The sequence below is a fragment of the Sinohyriopsis cumingii genome, chromosome 11 (assembly GCF_028554795.1).
Source record: "Sinohyriopsis cumingii isolate HCF-2022 chromosome 11, ASM2855479v2, whole genome shotgun sequence".
Classification (NCBI taxonomy): Eukaryota; Metazoa; Mollusca; class Bivalvia; order Unionida; family Unionidae; genus Sinohyriopsis; species Sinohyriopsis cumingii.
The window spans coordinates 29,782,474-29,800,772 of NC_142971.1; positions in this window are offsets into that span (position 1 = coordinate 29,782,474).

Consider the following 18,299-nt stretch of genomic DNA (forward strand, 5'->3'; position numbering starts at 1 on the left):
AAGGTTTGCTTGTTATTATTTTTCCCGTCTGTACCTCTGAGATCCATCACAGGTCTTATATCGATATTATAACTATGAGGTATAATTTGTCTACAGACTGGCCTTGTCCACGTCCAAAACTTCCTGCCAATTACTTTTCTGCACTGGTACAACAGCTATGTGATCGTAGAAAATATCTTCCAGTGAAATGCTTAAGTATCTGGTGAGTGTGCATATTCTGAGTTTTGCACTACGTCCATTTAGAAATACAACTAATACTTCTTTGATTTGTGCCTCTAACAATCGTTTACGCTCAAGAACTGTTTTGAGTACAAATGCTGCATATCAGTCAGTAGGTATGACTCTTCCTGGCGGAGTCAATGTTGGATCTGCACACCTTTTGGTAAATGTAACTGGTGCAGATTCGTCGGGGAATCTCACGTTATCATTATAGAAACAGTCTTTGTGTGATTCAGCGCCCAAAGATGATGCATCTTTTTGCCAGGAGTTTTCGCGTACTAATGATATGACTCCAAGCTGGCGTTGGGTTAGTAGTGGCACATCATGCAGGTGGTCCAATACATGTAACAAAATTGTCGATACTAGCATATGTTGTCAACTGGTTCAACACCCCGTCGGTATATTTTGCAACATCATCCTCGAATTGCTGTTATAACCCATCGCCAATATGTAATGATAAATCTTAAACATAAAAATCTTAAATTCAAACGCCAAAAAAGGTTAAGTGAGCATCAGGATAGATGATGAGTCCTTAAAAGATCAATAGGTATACCTGTGGTCGGGCTTCGCGTGAATGTGTGTTGTGCCTCAACAACAAGGTGTCAGCATATTGTACCGTCCACCCGAGTTTGCAACCGTGGCTGCCACTGATGGCGTCATATTTTAGATTAACCTGCATCGTGGTGGTGATCCTGAAAATGTCTGGCACGATATTGTATCCCATTCGTAACATTCATTTGTCTGCTGGAATCTCATCAATATATTCATGTCATCCGAGAACTGTTCTTAACGACGATTATTCGATGTCAATCTCATGCAGTGGAGATTCGATCGAGATGACAACAATGAGTGTGGGCTCGTGTTCGCGTTTATAAATTGTATAGTCTTTCTTGATCACTAACGAAATCCTGTGTCAGATCTCAGTATTAACTGGAAAGTCTAATAACGTTCTAGGAACCTTTTCGATCGCGATCGAATATTAGGCCAATTGTAGTAAGATCGAACTAGTGTGATTTCGCAGAGACGTCATTGTACTTTCGTTCGTACCGCAAACCCAGCTCGGGTTGTAACGCGTAAAGGAAGAACAGCAATCGCTAAAAGTTGCATTCGATGTGGAGCAAAGACATTTACGTTCGTGGTACACTCCGGGCTCGGGCCTAAAACTCACGGCAGTAATATTGTTGCTGCGTTGATATAGCTAGCTGGGATACGGTCGAGTAAATACCCTGGTGAAAAACGTATCCCTGTATACAGTTAATATTGGCCATGAAACAAGGTAGAATATACTACTCCTCGTCAGCCGACCTGTACCAGGAGAAAAACATATAAATGGTTTTGATGATGAATGTGACCAACATGATCTCGTATACGAAACATCAAATGATGGCCATGTACGTCAGAAATTTGAAGGCGTATTAATTGTCATAGGAGGTAGATAAATTTAAAGTTCCCCTTTGTCGAGAAAATAAAACCGGATAAACACCAATCCTCATAACCACTCAGCTAAGGGCAGATACAAAAAAGAGAATGAAACTTAGAGGTGGGTTTATGCATATATTAGGCATCCGTGAGTGCGACTGTATGAGTTTATATATATATATATATATATATATATATATATATATATATATATATATATATATATATATATATATATATATATGTATATATATACGCCTTAAAATGAATAAATTTTCCACGTTTATTTCTATTACGAAAAACGTGTTCCTGTAGAAGAAATGCAAAACTTTATATCGTGTGTAAATTTCAATGCAACGAAAGGCACTGTAACCGCACAGTAAGACGATTGACAACTCGAGGGGGGGAGCTCAATACAATACTCTCGACAAGTACCTCGATAAAATTATGAACGTCTACTTCAGTCACCGTGAACTACTACCGTCAGAATTTACTATAATCTGTAAGTAGTTATTGTAGAAGCGGTTTAAACTGTATAAACAAAAGTAAATAAAATTCTCGTATTAAACATCGTCATCGTTATGATCATCATACACATCGTGATCTGCTGCTGTAAACTATTTCATATGCATGCTATTTTTTGTTGATAAGAAAGCAATTTACATTATATTATATTATATTATATTATATTATATTATATTATATAATATTATATTATTATATTGTTATTATATTATTAGTAATAGTAATATTACTAGTAGTTGGTATTACACGCCTACGTTGTGAAACTTTGTGCATCTTGGCAATCAGCTGCAATATGTCTTTTCCAGATGTGTTCACTTACTGTCGTGACGTTAGTTTCATGAAATGTTAGTAGCATATCTTTGTGCTATGATTGAGATATTATAAAACCAATTTGGATAAAAGGAGATTACGCAATAATTTCAGTCATAACGCATCAAAGATGGACGTTTTAGAGATTCATTGGTTCCTTATATGAGAAAGATAACACCAAAACTCATCTCTTAAAAACAAAACGGCCTGGTTCACTATTTTTAAAGATATGGCACGAACTCCGCGTTTAATTTTCAGGAACGCGAATATCGTCGTACTAGGTCACTTGCTACAGAATGCAATGCTCAATTAGTATTTGTTCTAACTCCCACCTTCGTTTGCTCAAGTTAATATCTAATCATTGCACAAAAATGTACAATTTTACATACTTATTATTTTCTACCAAAGGCACCTTATTTCAAATTTTGAGCTACATCCAATGATTATTTTTGGACTCATTGGGAATAAGTTATCATATATTTTCATATTTTGGTCTTCTTTGTCCGTTTATGATTCCATTTGTCTAAGGATCCCGCGTGGACAAGTGGTCTAAGGCCTTTACATATCAGTTACAACCTACATCTGTTTACTGGCTGCCATTCACGTATTATGCGCTCGAAAATGGAGTTTAAACCCCACTCCCCCACCCCAATCCATATTTTTATCCGTGTATTGTATGTACCAACCATTCCACTACTGTTGGTTGCAGGTAAAGAGAGATATGGAGTTGCCCAATAAACATAAAATAAACTCCGTTTTTGTGAATAGGTAAGTTAAATGATCGCTGTGCGTGACCAGTATGCCTCACGTATTCTAGTGTAGGCTAAATGCCCACGTTTCTTCATCATACAGATGATATCAGGTGACATTCTACATAACTCTGGGAGGAAAACGATTATGACGAGAGAGCATATTTTGGAGAATAAATAGAACACGATGTTGTTAAAAAGAAAAGCAATTTCCACTGCCACATCTGTGTGTGTGTGTGTGTGTGTGTGTGTGTGTGTGTGTGTGTGTGTGTGTGTGTGTGTGTGTGTGATTTGGATTTTTAACGCAGCTTTTTTCATTCATATCGCTACGATGTCTGCAGTGCAGCAGTTTATAGTGATGTTTACCAGTGGCGTATCCTGCCGCAGACATGTAGCATCATTTCCCACCCAGTCACATTATCCTGTCACCAGGCTGACCAGTCCTAACACAAACCTCTTAATGCTGAGTGCCAAGCGAGGCAGCTGTTAGTATCAGTTTTATCAGTCTTTGGTGTGACTCGGCCGAGGTCTAACCCGCGACCTTCCGCATCCAAGGCGAACGCTCTAACCAGTAGGCCACCAGAGCGGTCCCACTGCCACCTAAGATAAAAGAGCATAGAAAGACGTACATCAACAGTATTACTTTAGATAGCAAATACATGCATACAAATACTTACATTCTATGAGAAAGGGAAAAAAACGTGACTCAATTGCAAGGACTTTTTGTCAGATGTAATTATCAAACATTTTTTTTAAAAAGGAGTATGTATTATAATATTTATTTCTTTTTTTCCCCTCCACCATTAAATTAAATAATATTAAATACGCTGTGCTTTTGTAGTGTATGGATTTTTACTGATTTGTAAATCCTGATAAACTTGTAATAAAACACTTGTGTGTTCATTAGTACTTTCAAGACTAGACTATTTTACCTCATTTCTGTCTGGTTAATCTCAATATCTGCTCCAGAAACTTCAAAAAGTTCAAAACACAGCTGCTCGGATCATACTTAGAGTACCAAGATCAGAGCACACCTTCCCGCTGCTTTGTACCCTACACTGGCTATCCATTCGATCCAGAATCAAACACAGAAGTTGTTCTCTGCGCTACGTTTCACTGTCGGACTCTAGTCCAACATACCTATCCGACCTCACCCATGTGTACACACACAGCAAGATACTTACGCTCCTCTTCTGACAATCGTATACTCATTATTCCCATTATGAAAACAAAGTCATATGGACAGCATTCTTTTGCATACCAGGGCCCAGCAACGTGGAATGAATTGCCCACTGAACGTAGACACAAAGACACAGTGATCACATTCAAGAGTGCTCTCAAAACTCACTTATTTCGACTGCAAGAACAAACTTTATAACTTAATAATGTTTCCTACCTGAAATATTCTCAGCGTGTTGTTTTTAAAAATGTTTTCTAATTTCATGGTGTTTGTTTTTGTAATCATATTATTATATGTTTTTTGTCTTATAGGTGTTGCCTAATGTTGTAAAGCGCGTAGAGCTTCTAAAGATTAGGCGCTATACAAAGTCCTCATTATTATTATTATTATTGTTATTGTTATTATTATTATTATAATGATACAGCACTTCACAATATTACCCTTACGTACTGTACAGACCAGTATTCATCTCTTTTCAATCCTTTTGGTTGATTTTGTTACACAACCCAAATAGAATCGAGTCATTTATTGGACTATTAGCTTAAATGCGAGAGCAGAGTCCATGTATTATCTACATTCTTGAAAGAAAATTATTCGTTTTTCATGACATAGTTAATACATATACATAATATTATTAGAGGAGACATATTTGCACCATTTAAGACCTTTTTCATTTTTAAGTGCTTAATGGTTTACAAGCTACGTCGTAATCTGGACAAAGAGCACATGAAGAGATAATGGGAATAAAAACTTCAATTTCATTTGAAGCTACAAGTTGTCGTTTCTGTCAACATCTCGCCATCATTACTTTTTTCTGTTGGCAACCTGCAATTTGAAGCAATGAATTTTAATCCAAAATCGTTACTATAATAATATTAACCACTTTCCTCGTTGCAATTTTGTATGAACTCTATCAGAATCTTAATCTGAATATTTACTCATTTTTCATTTTGCTATAAACCAGTTCATTCTTATAGATAAATTACAATTATGAAAAAAATACTATCTTGCTCAAACATTCCAAGACAGGCAAATATTAGCAGAGTATCGATTAATTGATTGAAAGGAAAGTATTTGCTTTCGGAAAAAGAAAACATAACAACAAGAGAACATCAAAATGTAGATTTCCAAATAATGTTTTCACATGCCCCAATAATAATAATAATAATAATAATAATAATAATTTAATTTCAGGGGTGCACGTGGGCAATGTTCTTCAGTGTAGCTCCTACTTTGTCACAAGGCGAGAAGAGTTGCCCAAATTATACTGAGAGGGTGTGAAAGACTATAAAAATTCCAGCTAAAAAAGGATTGATGTATCATATTTCTTTCTTGACTTTAAGATGTTTACCATTTATGTATACACTCATACAGAAAATATAAGTAATAACATGGTTATCTTTAATAATTCAGTATAAGAAATTGCATACATTGTACTTGCAGGAAAGAATGTGGGAGAATAAGCTCGTATTAGAAATAGAACCTGGTTCCGTTGCGTGACAGGTCAACATGCAATCGCTGCATCAAAACATTGACGTGTGAAATTCTTTGATCATAATGTTATCGACGTATAGTGATAAGAATATCCTTGAGTGAAATAACAAAATTGATAATTCACTCCAGCAAATTATAAACTTTATTCCTCAAAATAAAAATGTACGAAGTTACGGACTAACATAAAATAAATGGGCATAATAAGGTAAATAAAACTAGAAACGTGATAATTGGGTCAGGCCCTTTTATCGCTGAAAATATATTTCACGTCATTATCATGACGTTGTTCGAGTATGAAAAGTGCAACATAATTCTGCTATGTAGAATTCTTTTCCATTATCATGTGCGTAGATATAAGACGATTACACAGACGAAACAAAATACAAAACGTAATTACTATACAGAATCTAAAAGATAATTGCCTAAACGATACAATGAAATAACAAATAAAACAAACATAATAAGTAAAACGAGTAAGGTTGAACGCGGTTGAAACAACTTTTTAAGATGCACCCTGCATAACAATAACGTTGCTGTTCTTGGCTCGTTGTTTTTATGCCCTTAAAAAAGAAATCATTAGATTCTGAAAGCGATTCGACTAGTTTCATACGAGTCTGGCATAATAAGCATAGCATGTAGGCTGTATTAATGTTATACCACGAGACTATACATATATTTTATTTATGTCATATACAAATACACATATTTGATCTTGGAGCGGAGTTAAGGTTGACTAGAGGCCACTGTGTATTGACCGAGTGAATGAACTCCTCGTATCTCTGCCGAGTGTGTCCGCTACAAAATGTAGTTTTCTTCTTTTTGTGGCTATTCACAATCACCTTTGCATATTGATAAGTTGGTTGTTTTCTTCTTTGAGTTTCTAGTTTTATTCACATTGATTTAATCAATATAGGACACATTTATGATTTCATCATGAAAGATGGTTTTAATGAAGAACCTTCTGCACTAAAACACTGATCAGTCAGTCATTCACGTATCGGCGCATGGAAATAAGTTTGTTGTATAAACTAAGCAAAATGACCAACCAACAAGAGGTAATTAAAATATTTAATATATTAACAGTTGATCTAAGTCATTATTCTGCTTTAATTAACATTACTACCAACCATAACATTCTCTCTCTCTCTGTCTCTGTCTCTCTGTCTCTCTGTCTCTCTCTCTCTCTCTCTCTCCACATTTCTGCGCATTTTGTACCTTTTGATTGAGAGGGGAGGGAGAACTGAACACGGATGAAATTGTGTACCATATTAAATTCATTTAAAAAATGGGGTTATTAATATTTTTTATCGTTATTTCCGTACGTCGCTAATGATTACTGAGTGAAAATTAATCATAGATCTATAGAATCGATAGCACACAGTTGTATAAATGTGTATATATGCGTATTATTGCGCCATTGACGGATCACAATTTGATATACCAATAGTATTTGTGTATCAAATTGCTTTATACCAACACTTCACAAACCATTTATTCATTTCATTAAAGCTATATATCGCCCATGAGCATCTACGACTAGTTGGTTTGCTGGCTATTTAATTTTGTGCGTTTAATCGCAATATCATGCCACCAGAGTATGCCACCAGAGTATGCAGAGGTGCCCTGATTACCCCTGTCCGTCATCCTTCTATGAAGAGGTGACAAAAAGGTGCAATAACTAATTCCAAATAAATGACCCCAGGTTTCTATGCTGCGGGGCAGTAACTAATCTACAGCCAAATATGTGATAGTCATATCAGGTCTAGATGTTCATGAGTTGTGAATTTTCCTACTATATATTAGTGTTTTTTTTTCTTCTCCCCTGTACTATGTGCAATTGTATTTCCGAAAGGTTTGCCGAATCAACTTGGCTTAAATCAGCCTTTGATCTTTGCGATCTCGGTTCGGTAGTTTCGATGTCATTAGTTTGTTAGTGAATTAATCAGGATCCTTTTAGAAAATTCAAACAGCAACAAAATACAATTATACATAACTAATAATGATGCAGGAAAAAAGAACAAATACAAATTAAATATACATAACAATGTATGTACGTAGGTATGTCCGTACTTGTGTAAGTGTGTGTATGTAAGTCTGTTCACAGCTAGGTAAGTATGTAGGTGTCGTTTAAATTGACTCTAAATAGACTTTGTATATTATCCTAAGACTTCATCATTTCACGCTTTTACGTTCTTATTTACGCACATTGAGCGATATAACATCTCTTTTGAAGTTAAACCTTATTAATTTAAATGGAATGTTATTGATGTCATTACATAAGTAAGAATAGCCCTCAGTGGTATAAGAATGGTACGCTTCAGTGGTTGTATTGTGTTGACTGTAACAAATTAGATCCTAAATTACACATTAATGTAGCTACCGATCTTCGTGAAAAATAGTACCTGTTGGAAGAAATAAATTATACACTTTCCGGACCTTTAAATGTGTGGTATGAACATTAAGGAACATAATTAGTAAAATACAAGAATTCCTAGGTAACTTAACCATGCATACTGCAGATACACCAACAACTAGAGGACCTCAAAAGATGAACATAAACATTGTTTGTATGCCAGAGAAGGAGAAAAGGAAAAACAATCAATGTTGATTGAAGCACATAATATCACGTGATATCTTGGCTTCAGCCGACAAAACATCACACCCTACTTGAATCGGTGAAGACCTAGGTATAAGACTGGAAAACATAAATATTTCGCGATTATTAGATGCATACGGTCACAATTATGTCCCGGAATCGCTTAAACTGCATGACCATCCGAAGTTTCGCCCCCCCCCCCCCCTGGGCAACCCATCTGGGATCCGTCCCTCAGACCCAGTACTTGTATTCCCCACGCCCCCAACGATATTCGTGATCCGCCATGATACGTTATCATCTATCCATTCCAACACTGTCGGATTCGCTTCTCTAGAACATAATGTTTGCTTATTCTCGATACAATTATTGGTTTCCTTTACGTGCTGTTTGTGGTACAAAAATTATAAAGAAGAGAGGTACGATGACATCGATATGTAACAGAGACGTGTGGGTACAACATCCACATTTAACACTGAAACATTATTTAAATATCCTACCTAAGACGCAGTTGTCACTCTGAACTCATCCACATATTAAGTTTTCACTTTGTGAAAGTTTTTGATTAATTATGAATTGTAAGCAAAATAAAAACATGAATATTTTGGAAAGTCGTTATGAGTAAACATACTTACCATTATGAGCAAGTATCTCTCGCAGCCTTAATGTTGGGTCATGTAGCTATCTGCACACATCGTCATCATCTTACAGGAGTCTTTAATTGGCTATAAATAGGGGTAAATCAGGAGACTTAAATGGTCATAAATTATAGCATTTGTATTAACTGAGATTTATCCAGAATTGTTCTTGTTTTAAATTAACTCCGATATTGCATTACGAGGTCAAATTCTTTGATTCTTGTTATCACGGTAAAATCACGTGCATGTTTTAATTTTTGTTGTATCGGAAGTCTGAAAGAACGCTTTTTGTTTTGTACAAGATTTGACTTGTTACCCATCCACCTACAGAATAGAATTGGTATATATATATATATATATATATATATATATATATATAATAGCTTTTACGTTATAAATTTAAATGTCATAAGATTTCGATTCCAATGGGTTTTTTTGGTGGTTGGTTGGTTGGTGGTGGTTGATAATCACTCTTTTTTTTAAAACGGAAAACAGGAATATAAATCGAAACAGGTAGATATTACAGGTAGATATTACTTTTTAACTCATGCATGATATCTGAATTTCCCAAGTTAAAACCACAGCTTAAATGTTATAGTCCTTGCAGGAAGCCACCTGATCTCACGTAAGACCATAATTGTGATGCTTTAGCTAGAAACTGAAGAAGCGTTTTCAGTAAGATTATTATTTTCCTGGAAATAGTATTAACTCTGCCCCCCTCCCTTCCTCTCTCTCTCTCTCTCTCTCTCTCTCTCTCTCGTTGAAGTACGTCAAAATATTATTCTTGTTCTGAAATTAACTGTGCAACTGTCCAAAATAACAATAATATCTTGCTTAAAAAAGAACAAGGAAAAGGCATAATGTACAAATCCTGCATTTTTATATTGACAATTGTTTCATCGTATAACAGCTGTATTTCAATATGTTGGGATGCTATCATTTTATTTTTTGTTTAATTATACTTGAGTATAACCAAAATGTTGAAATAGATAGCTAATAAAGATTACTGTAAGTATTTTAACTGCCTGAAGTGACTTTTTTTGTTGAGAATATGCGCAACATTTTGACAGAATAGTTCGCAATTGTCCTAATATTTTCTCTTTCTGCATTATCTCAGTAATGGATTGTCTTACTAAAGTAAAATATGCGTCTGCTTTAATATAATTTAAACTTGTTAACTATTCCTGTTCTCTCATTAGTTTTAGTACATTTCCAGCTACTTAGAGTTTTACCATTACGGTATTTAGCCCCTCAGCAGAGAATTGTATCTTGTTTTCATCCGCGTGCAGATGGTGACTGACCCGGGACAAATTTAATGCGGATCGCATCTGTTAATTCTCACTAATATATGCTTTACCAGATATCGATAATAAATGGCGGCTTTTTCCCTTTCTTCTGAGAGCATTAATTGACATCAAATCGGTTGTACTCATTAATTTCATATCTAATGGACTTAACGTAAGTTGGTTCCATGATCAGCTGTAACGTAAATAACCATCATCACTGTATATCCGTTAGCTTCCTATATGTTTGTATTGATACTGAAATACGTTATGGCCTCGACAATTTTATTTGTTCATTAGTTATTGTTTATTTTTAATATAGTTTTTTTTGGGGGGCACCAGACAGATGCCCCCCACCACCACCTAGCCAAAGAATAAAAGTGTTTTTATGTTTCACTGAGTCCCCCAGATATGTTGCTTTGTTTTTTAAATTTAAACAGAATTTCGATCAAAAATTTTAAATGAATTTTTGACGGGGTATTTATTTCCTAGTGTATTCTATAGGATTGTTCTTCCGAGTCGGTTTCGATCACCTGACTCGGAGTCCCTCTCCTAGTATCTTTGTTACTTTGGCTAAAGGTTGCCTACGTCCCGTGTTTGCTATGTGTGAATGTGCTATATGTTTGTTCGTGCTATGGTTGTGTTCGTGTTGGGACAGCCATCTATATCGAATTCTTCCCCAGTTGTCCTGCGATCCTTATAACATGGATCTTCTAGATTTTGTACATATTTATATTTCCAAGCTTTTAGAATAAGAATTTTGAATTTTGGGCGAAGTAACGGTGTAATAATATTTTTAGGGGGGAAAAAAAAAACTACTATTGTTTTAGTGTGTGCTATGTGTGTGTCGTTCTTCGCAAATCTATATTCTGCTGAGGTCAGCTGTGTTCGAGAGAGCTCCATATTTACTTTATTGTTTTTACTTCACTCTCTCGAACTTGGCTACCTTTATTTATTTATTATGTTTCCGAAAAGGGTTGCCAAAGATTCTATTTCCTATACAGTTGAGTGACAGTATAGGTGTTAGTATAGATTGGTTTCTATTGTGCTGTATGTCTACTTTTCCATGTCGCATGTCTGTTCCTTCCTTCCTAGCTCCATGTGAGTGTAGGTCTCTGTCCTATAATTCTCAAAGATAAAAGAAAGGTATTAGTATTCAATATACATTTGCTTAAGTAGAAATGGAGAGGTATACGTTCTACTATTATCTATCAAGAGTAGGCAGGAGTAATGTCCCATTGGGGTAACTACAGTTGGTAGTTATCATTACATATGCCTCTCACTCTAGTTTATTTTCCTATGACTATTATTTGGCCACAGGCCATCATTGTTGTAACGATATAGTCAGTAATTTTATACAGCGTATTTTTAGTAAAATTCCCATCAAGATATAAAATGCTTTGTTGTTTATATTTATCTGTTTTGTTTATTTCAGCTATTACCTTGTCCCTATTTATTTTTGTTTTTTCACATTGTATTATCACATGGAATTTAGAAAACGGGCCTCTTTTACACAGTGGACATTTTGGCGGTACTCTGACCATGCGCCGTCTCACTGCAGCCTCTCCTGTCAACCATGCATTGTGCATGTATTTAAAGCAGAGGCTTTGAATTTTAAGGGAGCCTAGTTTCATCCAGTGCCCCCATGCTCTGTCCCAGTTAACGTATAAATTTTCTTTTTCTGCCGTGCTTTTAATATTTTTTGTTACGTCCTCCCTTATTCAGTTATATGTTAAAGTTTCTTCTTTATTCCATAGTTCTTTTTTATCTCTATATTTTATTAGTAAATCTTTAATGTTTTTGAATTTTCTTGGAATTTCTAATTGTTTTATCAACTTATTATTTTTGTAAATATCGTCCCTATTTCTTATGGAGAATCCATAACGGTATATGTAAATATCTTCCCATGGACTCTTTGGTTCTAGTCTTAGCCTCTTAAATCTATTTAAAATATTGCCGGCTTTAAGTAGTATAGGGCTGGGGAGTCCTACCCCTCCCCTTTCTTTAGCTTTATATAGTGTTTCTTTATTAATATAATGAAGTTTAAAATCCCAAATGTAGTCTATTATATTATTATCTATTGTGCTTAATGCTTTGTTACTAATGTCTATAGATTTTAAGATATAATTAATATGGGCGTACATGTATGTTTTTGCTAGTTGTACTCTCTCCATTAGGCATAGTGGCGTTAGTGCCCAGATTTTCACATTCTGTTCGATTGCTTCTCTTATTTGTCTGCAGTTTTCCATCTCTTCATTTTCTCCAAAATTGACTCCCAAAACTTTGACCCTTTTCTTGATTAAATGTGGGTAAACCTGGGTGGTTACCTCTCCAGTTTCCTATTTTGAGTATTTCCGTTTTGTCGTGATTAATCTGTGATCCTGATGCTTTGCTAAATCTGTCAAATTCTTGGATCAGGTGTTTAAAGGGGTTATGATCCTTTATAAAGTTTGTACAATCGTCGGCGTGTTGTAACATTTTCACTTCTTCTTTTATATTCGGTATTTTAAATACCTTCAATATCTTTATTTAGTTTAATGCTCATGCTTAGTATTTCAATCGCTATTACATATAATAGCATAGATAGTGGGCAGCCTTGCCTCACCGATCTTTTAATATCAAATTTACGCGTCTTTGCTCCATTCACCTGCACTCTTGAAGTTATTTTTTGTACAGGATTTTGGTCCATATTTGAAATCTGTTTCCAAAGCCAAATTTCTCTAAGACTTTTTGTATATAGTTGTGTTCTAATCTATCAAAGGCTTTTTCTTGGTCAAAAAGTACCATGGCAGCTTTTTGTCCACTATCATTTATATGTTCAATAATTGTTTTTATACTTAATATATTATTTTGTATATCTCTGCCTTTGGGACCACATGTTTGATTTATATTTATTATTTTCCCCATTTCCTTTTTTATCCTATTCGCTAAAATTTTGCTTAGTATTTTATAGTCCGTATTTAGGAGGGAGATGGGCCTCCAATTTTTAAGATCTTCCCTATCCCCCTTTCCTTTATACAGTAGTGTTATTATCCCTTCCCTCATACTCTCTGTCATGACATCATTTCTAAGCAAAATATTATTATACAACCATTCTAAGATGAGCGACAACTCACCACAGAATTTCGCATAGAAGTCCGTGGTGAGTCCATCTCCACCTGGGGATTTTCCTTTGGTGAGGCTTCGAATACTTTCCACTATTTCTTTTTGCGAGATGAACTCATCACATAAGTCTTTATGTGCTGATGATATCCTCTCGCACTGAATATTTTTTAGATAGTCATCAATTTTGTAGTCTTCAATTTTTTGAGATGTATATATTTGGGTGTAGTATTCCTCAATGTATTTGAGTATTTTATTTTTATCAGCAGATTTTTCCCCATTAATTTTCAAGGTCTCCATAATTTTTTCTCCCCCCCCCCCATCTCTTTTCGCTTATACAGTCCTTCCGCTTTTCCGTATATATGTGTGAATTTTCCCGCTCTCATTTCTTTACCCCTGATGTTTTCTTCTATTATTTTGTTTAGTCTATCGTTTAGTTTTTTTTCCCATATCTGCTGTGTTTTCCCTCTTTAACTGCCGTTCAATTTCCTCTTTCTCCATTTTAAGTTTTTTACTTCTGATATTTGAAGTTTCAGTAGCTATACTTTTTATTTTTAATTTAAATTTATCCCATTCTCTAATAATATCCATGTTTCCTCTTTCAATAAACCTTCTTATTTCATTTTTAATTTCGTTTATAAAATTGAGATCCTCCAATAACTTATTGTTAAATTTCCAGCCCCCTTTTCCCCAGTTATTTTTAGCTTTAAAATTTACTGTCATGTATATAAGTTTGTGATCAGAGATCTTAAAATCAATAATTCCAGCCTCTTTGTGTGTTTCTTCGTTAAAGTTTGTACACAAGAATTTATCTATTCTACTCCCTTTGTTTATTTTATATTCATATGTATATTGTTTCCTAAGTATATTTAACTGTCGGTATACATCTTTAAATGTATGCCTATTTATGAAGTTTTCCATTTCTATCTTAAATCTTATATCATTGATTGTTAGTTCCCCCTCCCTATCTATATTATCCCCTACCCAGTTATAGTCCCCTACTAATATTACGTCTTCCATTGTATATCTTTCTAGATATTTTGATAGATTTCTAATAAATTCCTGTCTTGGATATTTGTTGGACGGCATATAGAGGTTAACAAAATGTATTTTCCCAATTTTGACATGTAGTAGTCTCCCTTTAAAATCTTTACCCTCTTCTATTCTCTCCCATTGGATTCCTGGTTTATTTTTAATTATTGTTGCCACACCCCCTTTCACATCATTCCCCTCAAAGTCATTTTTCAACAGAATTCCATTTAAGTGACTTTCACATATTTTTAATAGATCCCTCTTTGAGGAATGTCTCCTTTCCAAACATCTCGGTACACAACTGTTTTAGAAGAAAGCAGATTTTAAAAAAAAATTGCAAACCATGATTGCATGTTGTTTTTGTCATTTCTATGACTGAAAACAATCACATGACTGAAAACAATCACATAACAGAAAACAAACACATGACTGAAAACAATCACGTGACAGAAAGCAACCACATGACTGAAAACAACCACATGACAGAATATTCAAGCAGTTTAAAAGATATATAATAAGATATCTAATTTCTTTCGAACAAATGATGGCACCAACAAATTAAGCGGGCCTTCATCCCCACAATACTTACATCGACAATGAATCGAAACATAAAGTTATACAATTATAATTTAAAAACGTTCCTCCGTATTAAGAAATGATGTGAGTTTGTATTAATATCTTTATTAGACTCGGCATTGTGTTTGTCTAAATCACCAATACAATGAAGCTATTCTAAATAAATTGCACGTGGGTTATCTTAATTTCTGTTTTCAAAAGAAGATAGGAATATTTTATTTATTTTGTCGGCAACAAATGAAAGATGTTTTAAATGAATTGGTTCGGTAAACACATTTAATGGAGAAATATCTATATTATGGAGAAAAAAAAGTTTAGAAAAATTGTCCTTTTATAAACGTAACTTTGCCACCGATCACATTTAAAATATTCCTCTTATACAGATGATCGAAATCAAACTTTCAGATTTGATGAGAAACGACGTCGTTTTTTTTAGTTCTATAAATAGCGCACAGAGACTGTATTTTCGAACAACTACGGTTGTTTTCTGGGAAACTGATGTGAATATCAGTGACGAAGCCATACATCACAGAGAAAGAAATGTGTCTTGTGGAATAACCGACTGCATAGATGGAAACAGACTGAGAAGAAACGAAACAGCAGACACTACAACAGATTCAAACAGAGCTAAACACTTCTAACCCACAGAAAATAGCTTAACGTAAGCTGACATGAAAGAAAATGGGCATATCAAAACAGTAAACTACGAACGCTGGATTTATGAATAATCCATTTTGATCCATTTATAATATAAGCTCCTATCGAAAGTTTGCAGCAACTTAGGTCATACAATTTTAAAGTCATAATGAGTGAGGTATCAATATGCATTCAGCAACTTAGGTCATACAATTTTTAAGTCATAATGAGTGAGGTATCAATATGCATTCAGCAACTTAGGTCATAAAATTTTTAAGTCATAATGAGTGAGGTATCAATATGCATTCAGCATGATGGATAACATTATTCATAGGGAAATTAAATGAAGGAAGAGTCATAGAAGAACCTCGATGTTGCTACTTTTAATTGTCATTTCCAGTCCACTAGTTGATCACATGACAGTTTGTATATTGTTATGTATATTTAATTAATTATTTGTCTGTTAGAAGTAAAAATAATTATTCTATTGCATGGTTTTGTAATTAATTTTTTTAATGGATTTGATATTTTCCAGAATAGAGTTCAGTTCTGATTGCTTTTTTAAAAAAAAAAATTTCGACGTAAACAAATACACTGTATCTTTTCGCTGACCTTGTTTCACAATCAGTAACAGTTTTGGTAAATAACTTTTTTTATATTCTTTCTCAGAGTAAGAATCATTAACTTGATTCAAGGTCACAGCTGGTCGACATGATATATATATATATATATATATATATATATATATATATATATATATATATATATATATATATATATATATATATATATATATATATATATATATATATATATATATATATATATATGTATATATATATGTATATATATATATATATATATATATATATATATATATATATATATGTATATATATATATGTATATATATATATATATATATATATATATATATATATATATATATATATATATATATATATATATATATATATATATATATATATATATATATATATATATATATATATATATATATATATATATATATATATTATGTAACAAACTTCTCTTCTTTCCAGAACGTTAAACTCTTGATCCCCATCCGGGAATCTGTCTTGTGTTGTAGTTAGTTTTATAGCTGATGTTATGATAAGAATTCTAGCAGTTTTGCCTTAACACTTGAGAACTTGAGACTTCAGGTTGTTTTATATTGTGTGTTGTCTCCAGTTTGGGCTCAGTTTTCTATTTTCTTTAAATTATTGAAATTCAGTTGATTCTTTTCCCTGGAAATACATAAGTACTCTGATGATTTGTGGACAAAGACATTCCTTGGAAAGTATACAGAATTCAAAAAGTAGAATAATATTTTCTGTGATTCAACAAGAGACTGTTGACACATCAGTACAACGCTGACTATTACAGACGTCATCGCCTTCCATCTTGGATTCAAATCGGGACTTGAACCCTGATTCACTTAAAACTTTTCATTGATGGGACTTTTGTTTTTATTTCTTGGATTATTTTTTGGACTTGATTCGCAATACCGTAAGTTCCATTTCTTATTTTTCACTTAGTATTTTAGGGAACACATTTATTTGTTTAATTTTTACAAAGCTTATTGTCCTCATTTTTTTCGTTACTTATTTCAAGAGCATAAACTCGTAACAATATAAATAGAGATTATCTAAGCAAAGTCTTCATTCCAGTTGTAAGATCAGTCTCTGGACGCATTTTTGTTGTGTTCGATATAATTTGAAACGTTGATGGTGTCACGTGAGCGTATTATGCCTAGCCAAGCTATACTTTTAGACCAAAAGGCCCTCCTTACCTTAAAGCGCGGCCCTCTTTCAAAGTTATTTTCAGTCTTTTTCATTAGATACAAGCTTGATTAGCATTTTCGAAAGTCTAAATTAAATTATATAAAAAAAAAAACAACAAATGCAAAGTATTTGTTATGAAATTTTATAAACTGGAGCACTAAACAACATTAAGGTAAAACTATATTTGCCAGATTAATGATGTCGTCAAACTTTACGTTTGGAACCCTGCTAAATCCGTTTGTAAGATCTGAATCCTCACCTATTCGGTCACTCTAACGTCAGAGCCACTACAGGTGGAAGTAAACTAGTGGTCTACCCATGCGTGTTTTCTGTTGTATAGTAATAGTAAAACAGTTTGGATAAAATAATACGTAAGATAGAAATATGTCCAACGAAAATAACTATAACTTAATCTGGACTCAAATTAATATGCTGGTATCGCCGAAATTTTGATGAATTCCTAAAATATAATAAATATCATTAATTTAATTTGAATAAAATACGTCATGTTATTTAAAAAAATGTATACAAATGAAATTGTCATAGCGCAAGACTTTTTAAATATTTAAGAAAACGTACCCGTACTTTCAAATATGCCCATGTTTTTTTATTTTTCATGTAGTTTAAAAGATGGTTGTAGCTGAAGATACTTGATAAAAAATCTTCACTTAACAGATTGCATCAAAATCATCGAGAATATCGTCTTATAAGAAATCAAACGAACCATATGCGTGTGAATC